The sequence below is a fragment of the Thermobia domestica genome, chromosome 1 (genome assembly GCF_964235325.1).
Source record: "Thermobia domestica chromosome 1, izTheDome1.hap1.1, whole genome shotgun sequence".
Classification (NCBI taxonomy): Eukaryota; Metazoa; Arthropoda; class Insecta; order Zygentoma; family Lepismatidae; genus Thermobia; species Thermobia domestica.
Window position 1 is genome coordinate 214,990,777 of NC_137454.1, and position 13,845 is coordinate 215,004,621.

General features: G+C 32.6%; 1 protein-coding gene across 4 annotated transcripts in view; it reads right to left on the reverse strand.

Moving 5' to 3' along the window:
* LOC145693661 (protein pangolin, isoforms A/H/I/S-like) overlaps nt 1-13,845 on the reverse strand; it is a 524,995-nt gene that overhangs the window by 185,888 nt on the left and 325,262 nt on the right. The gene's annotated exons all lie outside the window — the stretch shown is intronic.

A 13,845-nucleotide genomic window follows, 5' to 3' on the forward strand; every position in this document is an offset into this window, starting at 1 on the left:
AATGGATGAAAATTAGTTGGTATATTGTTTCAACGACTACTAGAATATTTTTTATCACATTGAAATTCGATTAAAACGTAGCGATTATTTTATTCATCACACAACGATAATTTTTATACCAATATCTGAAATAAATGGAAATGAAATTATATTAAATGAAACCTCTCATACGATAAGAGAGATGGATGATAAAACGAGTAAGTGACGAAAGACATAGGACGATCAGAAAATGTAAAATTGCAACGAGTCACAATGTTGTATAACACAAATTATTATAGCTTGAAATCGAACAGAGTTCTACAACTACCTATTTCTTTAAAGTAATTACAGTATTTATCGTACACCAAAGGTATATCTGAAAGAAAAAAAAATCCTACTTCACACATTTTCTCAGCTTCCCGAACAACGAAAACTAAAAAGAAATACTCAATTCAAATATACTGTATATAGAGATGCAAAGAAGCAGAAATTTTAAGAATGGATCTTTTTTTTAAAAACAGCTTTTTGGGGGAGCGGGAACCGGAAATTTCCAATTTATTTATGCCTTTCTGTTAAAGTACCACTTTTATTTCCTTGTAGTGAAGTGCGGAAAGTACATATGCAACATTTAGTACTTGCCTCTTATATTCGATCCAGGACTGGCTGTCTTGATTGTTTCCCAAACTGGCATTGCAGTTGTTACCTTCGAGTGTAAGTTATATAATAGAATACACATATCCTAAGTGTTGCTTTGGCTGCCTATCTTAAGTACGTGGAAGTATGTGTTTTATCTGATTGCCTAATTTCAATTTGACAGGCAAGGAAAACATAGGCCTACAATAAACAAAGAAATAGATACAAAAATAGAGATAGAAATAGTTTGTTCTCCGTTCGGGAAGCTTACAAAATGAAGCCATAAACGGCTATTAGTTTAACATCATTACTTACATATTCTTTCCTCTCTACTGTTATATTGTATCATTTTTTTTTTCAAAGAAACTTGTGGATAGCATGTTAAACGTTCTCGCCCTCAAACTTTAACAATCTCAATAAATGGTATATTAGTTATAATAAACTTTTAGTTTATTCGTAAATTTTAAACGATAATTTTGGTTCACGAAGTCTACTACAGATTCAGAGCAGTTCTTGCTAACACTATTAAACTTTTACTGAAACATTTTTATCGTTTAACGTTTATCTAATAGCTCTCAAAAACAATTCGTTAGGAATAGAAAATCCACTGTGTCCACTCATTTGCCCATTTTCTTCCTTTTCAAATGACCAATTTTCCCCAATTCTTAAAACTTCAACAATTAAATGTTTTTTCGTGTTAAAATGGGAAACCAAACTTTGGAAGGTACTGTTCTCTCTCCAATAAAATTGATTTAAACAAAACATCGCCAATATAACAGGCACAGAAAAACTTTTTTTAAAAGCGTTTCTTTTTCGAGTCCTTGCAGCCCTAACTGTATATACACAATATTCTCTTCCCCCATATTACTTTTCAAAATAGTTATTTCTTTATAATTTACTGTATTTGGTTAAAATTTTGCATTTCTTTTTCAGTACTGAAGTCATGTACTGTTCGGAGTAGGACGTACAGCTGAAGCATAATACATGAAACCGGGAAAAGAATAAGTCTCCGCAACTAAAGCAAAAATGCTAATTATCTATATTTACCATTATACTTTTTCTTTTTTACCCTTGAGAACAAACGTTAGAGTTTCATTCAATTTTTGTTCTTCGCATGACAAGGCCTCTACTAGTCAAAAGCTTATCAGAACTAAACCCGCTGGAGTTATCCCCACGAAAGGCTCTGACCGCTCAAGTGGTTTTTGATTAAGTTATGTGTACTTAATACATCAGTTCCCATCAACGTTATTTTGATCCTTGTAGTTCGGAGTTCGATATTTCGTAATTCAAACAATTCGTTAGTTGTCTCACGATATTTGATCTATATCTGCCTCCCATCAGGAATAAAAATACGGAGTAGGAAATTTTTCAAAGAATAGCAATAAAATGGTGTTGTTTCATAACTTTATATTACACTACAATTTTAAGTTTTATTATATTAGGTCGCTTGACCAATATATTTATTTATTTATTTATTCTGATTACTTTTTTGTTCAGTTCCTAGATTCATAATGAAGATTTAAACCGTCAGTAACTCTCATGTAGAAACAAAATTCTGGAGCTTTGATGCTTACTTTAAAATACAAGGTTCCTACTGATCTGGATAAATGTATTTCCTGACTTCTCCCTGACTTTTCCTGACGTTTGGCAGGAAATTCTCTGTCTTTCATGACAGGTGTCGGATGACGTTGACAAATAAATAAGGAATAAGTAAGAAATAAATAAAGTGAATATTTATGAGAAAATTTATTCTATAGAGACAAACAGTAATCAATTGCTCATACGTACAGCAATAAAAACCAAATAGGTATTATAATGGTTGGCTAAGCTGAAATTAGTACAGCTGAATAGAAGATTAAATAAATAAATAAATAAATTTATTTTATAAAATTTCCCTGAATTTTTCTGATTTCCAGTCTTTCTTCCTGAGTTTCCCTGATATGCACCATTTACTCTGACTTACCTGACCAGTAGGAACCCTGTAATAGCATAGCAATAATTTCCATATAAGAATAAAACTCATCTTTGCTCCTGACGTTTAGAATCACAACAGTCATTTTTATAACAAATTTGGATCTCGATATTTACTTTAGTAGTATCGCAGCAGATATTTTCATATGGAAATGAATTTCTGCATCTCTGATGCTTACTTTACTATTACCGTCGCAGAGAATAAGTCACTGTTGCAATCAAAAACGAAAGAAAAGTAATTTATGTATTATACACATAATTTATTATTATCATAATCACATGTTTTGAAATGTTGACACCTTTACATTTCTCAACCATGCAAGACTGTACAACCGTGTAAATATCACATTACCAGATACTAAATACCACTTATCTAACGCCGTAACGTGGTTCTACTGTTCAATATCGAACATTCCTACTCCCAAACATACTACTATATACACTTTATCATGTTCTTCCACTGAAACAGAATTATACGTAAATGATTATTTATTGTAGTGAAGAGAAATAAGTTACATTGCATGATGACTTCGCGACCCAATCTACAAACCTGGACGCAGATATTCTTCCTTTTTTTTTTTTTTCTACTACCAAATTTCAAACACCTGTCGACATAACTAGCCACCGTTGTTTCGCTCATGCATGCCCTTAAACAAGAGAACTTTGTTATTCAAATCAACGTCCAGCCACATTTAGTACTTTCATTTGAAATCGTGACACACGAGAGAAAGAATAAAATAAAATAAAATAAAGCAAAAAATAGTAAATTCGACAATTTACACTATAAAAAGGAAAGTAAGAAAGAGGAAAGTAATCATGATATCCACTGGAAATAAGTGAACAACAAGGTAAAACCGGTTTTAACAATACAAAAGAATCTTGAAAAAACATCCAACAAAACTGCTTTGGGTTCTTTTTTCTATTTCTTTCGTTTTATTTAATACATCAAAATATACATAAGGTGATAACAATGCATATAATAGGTGTAATATGTTACGAGAATAATTTTGAATTAAATTCCCGAAGCACAAAAAATCATTCGAAGTATGAAAACTACCACCAAGTTCATATTAATTTACAGCAAGATAATGAACGTGATGTATTTACAAGTAGTGTTACGTCACTGTCTCGAATATATGTGTCACTGTTAGGAGTATGTTCGTCACCGCAGAAAAAAAAAAGTAGATACGATCAGTTTCATTTTCACATACAATAAATGAATACACTATCTGTTCAGCCAGCAGAACTGATAGTTGTATATGCAATATGTAACAACCAAGTTTTTTTTAATTATTATTATTATTCGATATTCTTAGAAACTATTCACGAGACTTTCACCTCAAGCATTTAATTTTGTTCAGCTCGATGTGATCTATCAATTGGTGTATGCCTCGACTTAAGGACAATATTACGGCTTAACAAAAGTTTATAAGAGAACTATAATTTTGGCCTATACTTGATTAATCATATTGTGTAGGCCTACTGTTATCTTGCTACTGTCACAAAAAAAAAGTTGATGTTATTACTATTACATGCACTTACTCACCTCCTATAACAATGTATTATACAAGTTTTGCATAAATTTACATTGTATTTTTACACTCACCAATCTATCTGGAAAAGAAAAAGATTAAAGCAATGTCAAAAGTATAGGCGGAGCCAGGATTTTGGTAATGTAGGTGCAGGCTAGGATGGAACAACACATCCTAACATTGTTGCCAAAACGCTCTGCACTATTGAGCCTAAGATCGCAAAAATAATCCCTAAGTTTTCCTTTAAAAAACACTAGAAAAACACGGTATGATAGCAGGAAGTAACTTACGAAAGATTTAGCCCTGTACCGGCCAGTGAATTTGCTGCGGTTCTTTGTGAATTCTTGAGTGTACGGACTTCAAGAGTCCTTGTACTATACTACTAATGAACCATTAGCGCAAGTGGAGGTTTTTTTTTTTTTTTTTTTTTTTTTTGCCGAGTCTATACTGTGCATAGCGACCAGCAGTATTGTGATTTTAAGTTGTGTTATTTTGATGTTATAAACGAATAGCGGAAGGGAAGAACATTTGCTGTTGCAGGTATGTATCTAAAGAACACGAATTCCTAATTTCTATTTTGATAAAATAAATAGCATTTGAGAAATTGATTGAAATGTGGTTTGTGATTTTAAAGTCACACTGAGCGTTAAGATCATGTTTTTCTTCACTGAAGCAGGGTGTGTTCATTTTTCACTTTAGTTTCCAAAATCAAATGTTACCAAGTCTTGTTGATAAAGAGAAAGATCTTAGCCCAAGAAAACTTAATTGAGGTATGTGATTTGAAAATCACATAAACTGTTTGTGACTTGTTTCATATTTTTTGAATAAATATGTATATGGTATGTATGGAATTATACGATATGATATATAAATTGATTGTGTAGAACTTTTTTGTTCTTCCGATACCTTATTTATTATACGAGTAAACATCTCTGCTCTATGATGATATATATGAAATGGGTTTCTTTTTCTTACATAATACGATACAGACTCATGGATTGGACTGCCTGCTAGTAACAATTGGAAATTAGGAATCTGTTGTAATGTACAAAACTGAACAGATACGGATATACTTTTCAAATGCCTATATTTTCTTTTTATGACAAATTCATACATTTTCGAATGGAAAGTATAATCTGTTCTCATTTACTATTACAGATTCCTATAGCGAAACTAATGATCTCGATTCTTCTGAAACAAACCAGGAATATCAACCCAGTAACCAGGTACATAAACCAAGCAATCAGAAACATCAATCCAGCACGCAGGAAATGGAACAGCTCAGTGTGTTGCATGATCAACAAGAAGACCTATTTCGCGAAACATGTCTGGAATATGTTCCTCGAATATTTTCCTGGAACATGTTTGGAATACATTCCTTCCACAAATGTACAAAGAAGTGTTGTTCTGAGTCTTTGTATTTATATATTTTGTTGTTACAGCATTTAAACTTTGTAATTTTTCAAGCATAAATGAAGATTTGTGGAACGTATATGTAGATTTACCAGTATATGTAACTTACCGTCCAATGTGATTTTCAATACGCATTGCCTTTTCTGGAAAGTGTGCATCAACTTTTGCCAAAATGATTATTTTTTTAGTTTCTAGAGACAAAATTATATCATATAAACACAAAAAGGAATTTTTTGGATGCTGTTAAATAATTCGGCCGGTAAAAGGTTAAGAAGTCACTCAAATATATCCAAAAATAGGAAACAAGAAATATACAAAGTAGAAAGGATTCTTACAGGAAATCTGAAAATCGAAGTTAATGTGAGTGTCGGTGCACCCACTGTGGCGCCGCCTATGGTCAAAAGATCATTTAATCAAAGATTACTTGAGCTATGCACGATCCAGCAAATTTTCTAACAGAGTCTTGCCGTTCTTCTTCTTGTTAACTCATCTTCAATTTAATTAAGAACTAAAAGAATTGAAACAGCTACTGACAACTTGTGAATCAACTTAAAAACTAGACAGTCATTCATCAACTCTCAGCTTGAAACTGCTCTCATTATATACTTGGTGAGAACTGTACACACACACACACACACATATTATATATATATATATATATATATATATATATATATATATATATATATATATATATATATATATATATATATAATGTACAGTAACTAGCACAAAAGTTCCTAATTACCTGTGAGGTATAGTGTTTCACGGTGACCGCAATTAGTTTTCGACCCATAAATGGACAAAGACATACACACAAATTTGCTAACAAAAGGTAACATTTTTCTTTGGTGAACCAAACGACAAAAGGCTGCACGAAAAATAAAACCGTTGAGTAAACAAAAAAAAAAAAAAAAAATCAAGACAAGAGTTAACAACTCATCTGCCGTTAACTACTCACATTAGTTCATGGTTAATCACACTTTTCTATGTAGGGAAGAAGGACTTTTTTAATTTATAAAATCACATTACAAACAACTTCGACATACAAATAGTAATAATAATAATAAAAATTAGGAACGTCAAGTCAAATATCACAATTCAGCCCACAATACTATTTTCACAAAACCGTAACTTTTCTTTTGTTCCAACATTTTTACTCCAATTCTGCAAAAAAGAAAAAATGTTTCCCGTAACACTACACAAACAACCGCGTAAGTAAGTTTGGACAAATAATAATCGCAGTTTGTTATTAGTTATTTAACTGCCTTGTGTATTTTCCATTATGTACTACAACTTTCAATAAAACCCTTACTACACAAATACTATCATAGGCCCTATTTATTTTATAAATAACATCAAATAGATCAGTTACTTTTAGAACTTACTGTAGCCGTAAGTAATAGAACATCTGAAACTTATACTTAGGTATAGTGCAAGTACTACTGAATCATTAATTAAGTTTTTGCTAGCTTAACCACATAGGCAGAAACATCCGCAGATTTTTTTCAGGAGTGTGTGTGTGTGTGTGGAGGGGGAGACAGACAGACACACTAGCGAAGTCGCAAATATGCATATCATGATTACCATAATACAATTACTGATGCACATTGCATAACTTCATTAACTAGTGAATATGTTAAATATTGTAAAAACTAAGAGAATCTGTTTTGACATTGTTTCAAAATACTAAACACTTTCCAAAATCCAGGAAGAAACAACTGACCCCCAGCGCCGGCTCAATTAAATATATATGCAACATGTGAATTTGGGCGGGACGACAATCTTTTAGTGTCAAAAAAGGGTCTATAAAACTAAAATATGAAAAATATTATTTAAATCTCTTACTGGAATCTAGCTTCATTATTACTAGAGCAACCTACATTATGCTTTATGTTTTTGTTTAATTATGCTTCATTTTTTTTTCCAAACTATGCTTTATTATGCTTTATTGTTAATTTCAATCATTGTTTTACATTAATCCTGTATAACGTATAATATTTACTATACATCAAAAATTCTAAATATCTTGATCTATTTATTAATATTTTATGCATCCAGTTTCTTTCATATTTAATGAACTTTGTACTTAACACACTGTAAAGAGATATGCTTTAATAGAGTCAGCTTTTTTTTATCACTTGTGTGAGCCTTAGAAGTACATATATACAAAAAGGGAAAGTAAAAGATGCCACCAAAAAGTTCAGAAAGTGCTCAAGTTCATACTACTCATTGCTGGCGGAAAGTTTTCTTCTTTTCCTTTTTTCTATTCTCCACATCAAAGGACTACCCTGAATAGTTAACAGAAATAAAAAAATAAGCTTTTTATTGTTGCATTGTTATGTTCTCAATGATTTTGCAATGTAAATATTGGTTTAAAAAAATATTAATTCTGTTAAACTTGCAATTAAACAGAATTTTCCAAGAATTGTGCTATATATTGTAAATTATGCTTTATGCTTTATTTTCTAAAATTATGTTTTATTATGCTTTTAAAATTAGTTTCTTCTGGACCCTTAGACAACCACAACCATGTTCAAGGTACCAACAATATGTGTAAATTGCTGTTATGCTTTTTATGCTTTTAAGTTGCTCTAATAATTACGTTAAATTTACTAATCCGATCAGTTTATTTTCATATTTACGTTGCATTAATTTATTAGTTTATAGACAGTTAACATTAGAGAACGTAACGCGACACCACAAAGCAGGTCAGTTATAGAGTTGAATAAATACATAGTACGAATAGTAACTAAGAGGTCCGCCGAACCACGGATTGGTTTTGGTTTTGCACGCACCTCTCAGTCACAGTTTTCAATAAACTTTATACTCGTAACCTAAAACTATTATTACTACTATTCAGTGAATTCTATATTTTCATTAACGTTACTAAAATTGTGATGTTATAATGCTACTTAAAATCCTGGCTTTTCAAAGTATGCTCTTTCTACGGAAGGAGTGATTGCAAAATAACGCTCTTGCAGGAGCGGCAAATTGCCTAGGGCTGGTCCTTTTGCTCCGCTACGGGTGCCCATGACCAAGGGTATGCTTTGTACGCTAAACCAAACGGACAGTAAATCTGGGACTGATATTGTGGTCCTATGATCCAGTTCTCTTGGAGGCGATAATTGGCCCATAGACACTGTGTGGGTTGATCTTGCATGATGGTATTTGAACCGCTAGCTCTACCAGATTCAAGCCTTGGTCGTGGTTCGGAGCCCATATTAATGGTAGTTTCATCATTATGACCTCGGTGTTGCGTCGTCAGCACATAAAACACACCTATAATCTGCATTACTCGAATTGGCGTATGGCGTCAGCCAATAAGCTCGCAGTGCGCTGTTATCAAATCTTTACTGACGAATCATTCATAATTATCCATAAATACGAACAAAATCAATTATGGATAATTAGATCTCTCCCTGAAGGTCTAGTAACAGCGCACTGCGAGCTTATTGGCTGATGCCATACGCCAATTCGGGTGACGCAGAGTATAGTCAAATAAGCTCAGATGGATGATAATTCAAATGAAGGGTGACAAAATACTGTAAAGTAAGGGAAAGTACGAAGAAATAATAATGTCCCATGAAAAGACTTAAATTCACAGGAAATCAAGCTTCTATGGGGTAGTAATGTGGTATGAGACAAGGAAGATTTTGCTTTACATACTTACAACGAAAAGATTGAGAGAGAGAGAGAGAGAGAGAGAGAGAGAGAGAGAGAGAGAGAGAAAAGAAAGGATACACTACTTACATGGGTTCTGATTCACGTCAACTTAATTCAGAGCAGTTGGGAGCAATGGTGATCATCATATCAGAGGGGAAAGAAAAAAAAAAAAAACCTCTTTCATATCCAAAAATGCATATTACACGAGCACACTAAAAGGACTCCGGCGAGGTACATGACAAGTTTATAATTTTGCCACTTACCCCTGAACTTTCTGAATGTTCACGGCATACATCAATTACCGTAGCGCAATAAAGATTAAATTGTTTTGAAGCTAAAGAAATTTAGTTTTAATTTTATATACTATATATGATGAGGTAACCCTCAGTCGTATCTAAAATTGGAAAAAAAGAAGAAAAAAAGCAATATTTTGGAAACATAATGAATCCTCCTATTTCTGGGTTGTCAAAACATTAAAGGATCTACATGTATAATCTAATATTCAAATATATTGAAAAACCTACCTCTTTAACAGAAATTTTCTGGAATTTTTTCAACATATCTTTAAAAATAACAAGAATTTTAGGAATGGTCCAAAAAGTAGATCAAAAGATTGCAATCTTAGCCAATAATTAGTTTTTGGATCAGGGGCCACAAAATTTTCGAACGGCCCCTAAATCGAGTTTTCGTGTTTTTTACGGAATAAGCTCATCATACTAAGTTAAATGATAGTTCGGGTTTGGCTACATTATATATAATTCTCCAGATATCAGGAGTACAAGAAATTTTTTTTTTTATTGAAATATATTGGATCTTAAATCCAAAAATGTAAAATTAATTACTAATATAGTCAATTTGAATTAAAAAAAAAAAAAAAAAAAAAAAAATCCATCATTGAATAATCCTAAATTTCCAGCATAATCACTAGTAATCAATTCCATCCAACACTCAACGCAAGTTAATGAAACGAAATGAAAATTTTACTTTAACGTCCTGCAATTATGCCCTTAAGGCTGAAGGAGACTGATAGTTCATAAACCAAAATGATTATAAAAGAACTGACCGAATGAAAGTATGGAAGGAAACGGGATAATCCATACACACAATGTTGTCCACTACAAACCCAATGATCTAGGAACAAACCGTAAGCAAACTACCATGTTCCCCAATCCAAATTAATATTGCAACGAAAATGTAAAATGTTACTTTTCTTGTCTCATTCCTAGATTATCTTGTGAGTTATTCTTGCACAACAGCAGCTCTCTACGACAATATTTCAGTCTCTCAAAACTACGAAGAAAGAAAGCAGAGGCTAGTGGGATTCATCACTCTAAAAACGTATTCTGCGTTGAACTAAGATTATACATCTGAAGTAATCTGTAGTTTAAAACTGAACATACCAAAAGTATTTTAGTTGCGTTAAGTTTTCTTTAATTTTATAATTGTTATTTAAGTTAACTATTGTCATATGTAACGGATTATGCCACTACGCAAACAAAAGACGTATATCCACTAACTGTCTTGTACCTGTCATGTCCAATCCAAAACCAACATGTATGCCATGTTGGTTGAAAGAATAACTACTTCGAGTCGGTCACAGGACATAACAAATTAATGTTTCGAATCTGGTTAGCTGTTTAACGAGAAACGAGCCAACAAGGCCGACATAAAGGCATCAATTCTTGTACTTCTTTTCTTCTTCTTTGTTTGACTGCAATTCAACATCAAATGTTACACAAACACACACACACACACACACACAAAACTTTTTAACAAGTTTAAAGACAAACACGAAGCTGCAGCCGTAAATAACGCATATTCGCCACTTGTTACCACGTCATGCCCACGGACATCAACATCTATTCTTACTTTTATTATTGTGAATCTCTGCCCTCTGCAATGAATTATTGTGCTCCCAATTTTTCGGATTCTGCGGTCAAAAGAATTACAATACGTAAGCGCTATAGTAAAGGAAAAAAATATTTTTCAGAACAAAATAACGCAACTGTAGCATTAATTTGAATATCGAAAAGTAGCAAATCTGACATGATTCGTCATGGATTAAATACAAAAGTTTGACGAACCTATAAACTACAGCACTTTCAGCCTAGTACTAAGAGAAAACCTAGTCCCGACAGCAGATCCCATTTCATATAGCCTCTGTGCTGGTAATGGCCGTTAAATTCCAATCAAATACAATCGAGCAGCGATTTTGAAATATTGCTAGTAATGGAGAAAATTTGTAATCTATTCTGCGGCGCCATAATTTCTTGTAAAATTGGATTATTCATGCCCAAATTGATGTCCATGAAATGGATAGTGATGTTCAAACACTACCACTCAACGCCTCAGTCCTGTTTCATAAAATATCCAGACGTATTGGACTTGGACTTGTAATAAAATTACACATGCATATACCATAAAATTTCATGTGTACATAACAAATTACAATTAAAAGCACGTAAGTCCTGCCAAGTGGGCTTTCTGATGGACAAGCACCGTGTGCGTGGGTTTTTCAGTTTCCTCCCACTTCGTCATTCCATCATCATCATCCATATTATCACTGTCGCCCCACAGTGCGTAATCGTGGGACGTCAAACCAATAAATAAATACAGCATCTGTACGATATTAACCAATAGCTTCTGGTAAATATTTTTTTAAAATACTGAATTGGTCTTGCTATTTCATGATAAACAACAACTTGAACAGGATTCATAAAACTCTATAATAGTAGTCCACTTGATACTTAGCTCATTCCTTATAAAATTCCTCCGTAGACCACTGAAGTGCTAACACACACTACATATATCCTACATTACTGAGTTTAGTTATTATGAAAACTTAAAATGAACTACGATATCTTTTAAAGAATTCAATTAAGTAATTCAATTGAATACATTTACAGCTTTGAATGAAGCCGTAATATACGAATAACTAAAGAGGAATGAATCGCCTATGAAAAGAATACATAGGCATATGCGAAACTACTGTACTCAAGAATAGCAGAGAAGTAACGTTTAAGTCGTTTTTTTAAGAATGAGATTTACTCTTTCTGATCTGAAAAAAAAAAATCTATAAAGGTTTATTCATGCGTTAACCATACAGAAAGAAAATATCAAATTAGAAGATTTTTCTTTTCATTTAGAAATACACATTTTAGAAAAAAAAAATACATATGAAGAAACACATCTTAAGTCCAGTGAGTGAGTCATTTTGACTTGATACGTGTATGTGTCTGTAAATGAAAGTGTCAGTCACAAACAAGACAGGTGTTTCGACCAGTAGTTATCATCTAAAGGAATTTCACAATGAAAAGAAAGGTAGATGGGGGAGAGAGAGAGAGAGAAATGTTGCTCGTTTTTCCCTCCCATAAACAGCAATGTAACGGAATTTACACTCATTCACACATAGGTTAATGCTAATTTCAGATCTGTTAACAAGTCTCTACGAAACATTTTAAAGAAAGAAAAGCACTTCCTTGGTGTTTTTCAAGTTTTTTTATTTCTCTTTTTAATCTGTTGTATCGATTCCTTCTCTATTTTGTTCTTATTGTGTCCAAATTGCGTTCTAATCTGTAAAAACAACGTGACTGGGAAGAAGGTTCATGATCTTTATTTAAAAAACAAAAAAGTTTTGCACAACACCAAATGTTTATTGACGTTAATAATACCTACACTGTTTTCTGCTGTTTCTCGATGTCTGAGAATTCTATGCTTAAGCCGAGTAGAGAGAAAGGAGGCGGCTAATACTAAAAATGAATAAATTTGGATTTTACAAATCGAGTTACCACAATGAGATTGTGTTCAATTATCACACTATTACCTAATCAAGACGACCATTTCCTTCTTGGGACGTATAATACCTCTTTCAGTTCCCTTAGAACTCGTGGAAGCCTTTTTTATTTGTCTCCCAAGATGGACACCCTTCCACCTAAATAAAACGATAATGAGATAAGTAGAGTAACAATTAAAATAATTTGGAGAAATTTCTGGAGGAAGAATGTGTGCGTCATCGACTCTTTTATGTTGTGTTCATGGGACTAAGATAATTATTTTAATACACAACAAAGCAAAGCTAAGGATTTTCTTAGGAAACACTCCACTATATTTTAGACACTTTTCCGGAGAACTTAAGTTCTTAACATATAAGAGGGCAACAACTCAAAGAAAATTCAGACTATTTCAAATCGAAAACTTATGCAAAGACTTAATTGTTGACTACAATTAACAACACAAAATTTTCACCTTACTCAGATACATGAGAGATGAATGTCTTAATAAATAAATAAATATCAAAATAATAATTACAAGGTAATGACGACAAAAGTCGAGTTAAGAAGCACAGCCTGTTAAGTACACTGTTATGGGCAGAATTTTACTTCCATGTTAAGTACCTTCTCACCTCACAGTTGTCTTTGATTATTCACTATTATATCTCCAACCAGTATTAATTGACTGTTCTCCGAAGTTCATATGTGCAATTTCAATCGTCTAATAAAAAAGCTCAGGGCTGCATTTTATTTAATATTGAAATAGTGTAGGACTAAATTAGTTGACGTTTACGATGTATATGGCACAGATGGTAATTATGATTCAATCAACTATGCTGTAGTATTCTTCTCTCACAGAAATTACGCTGTTGAAATTTCCT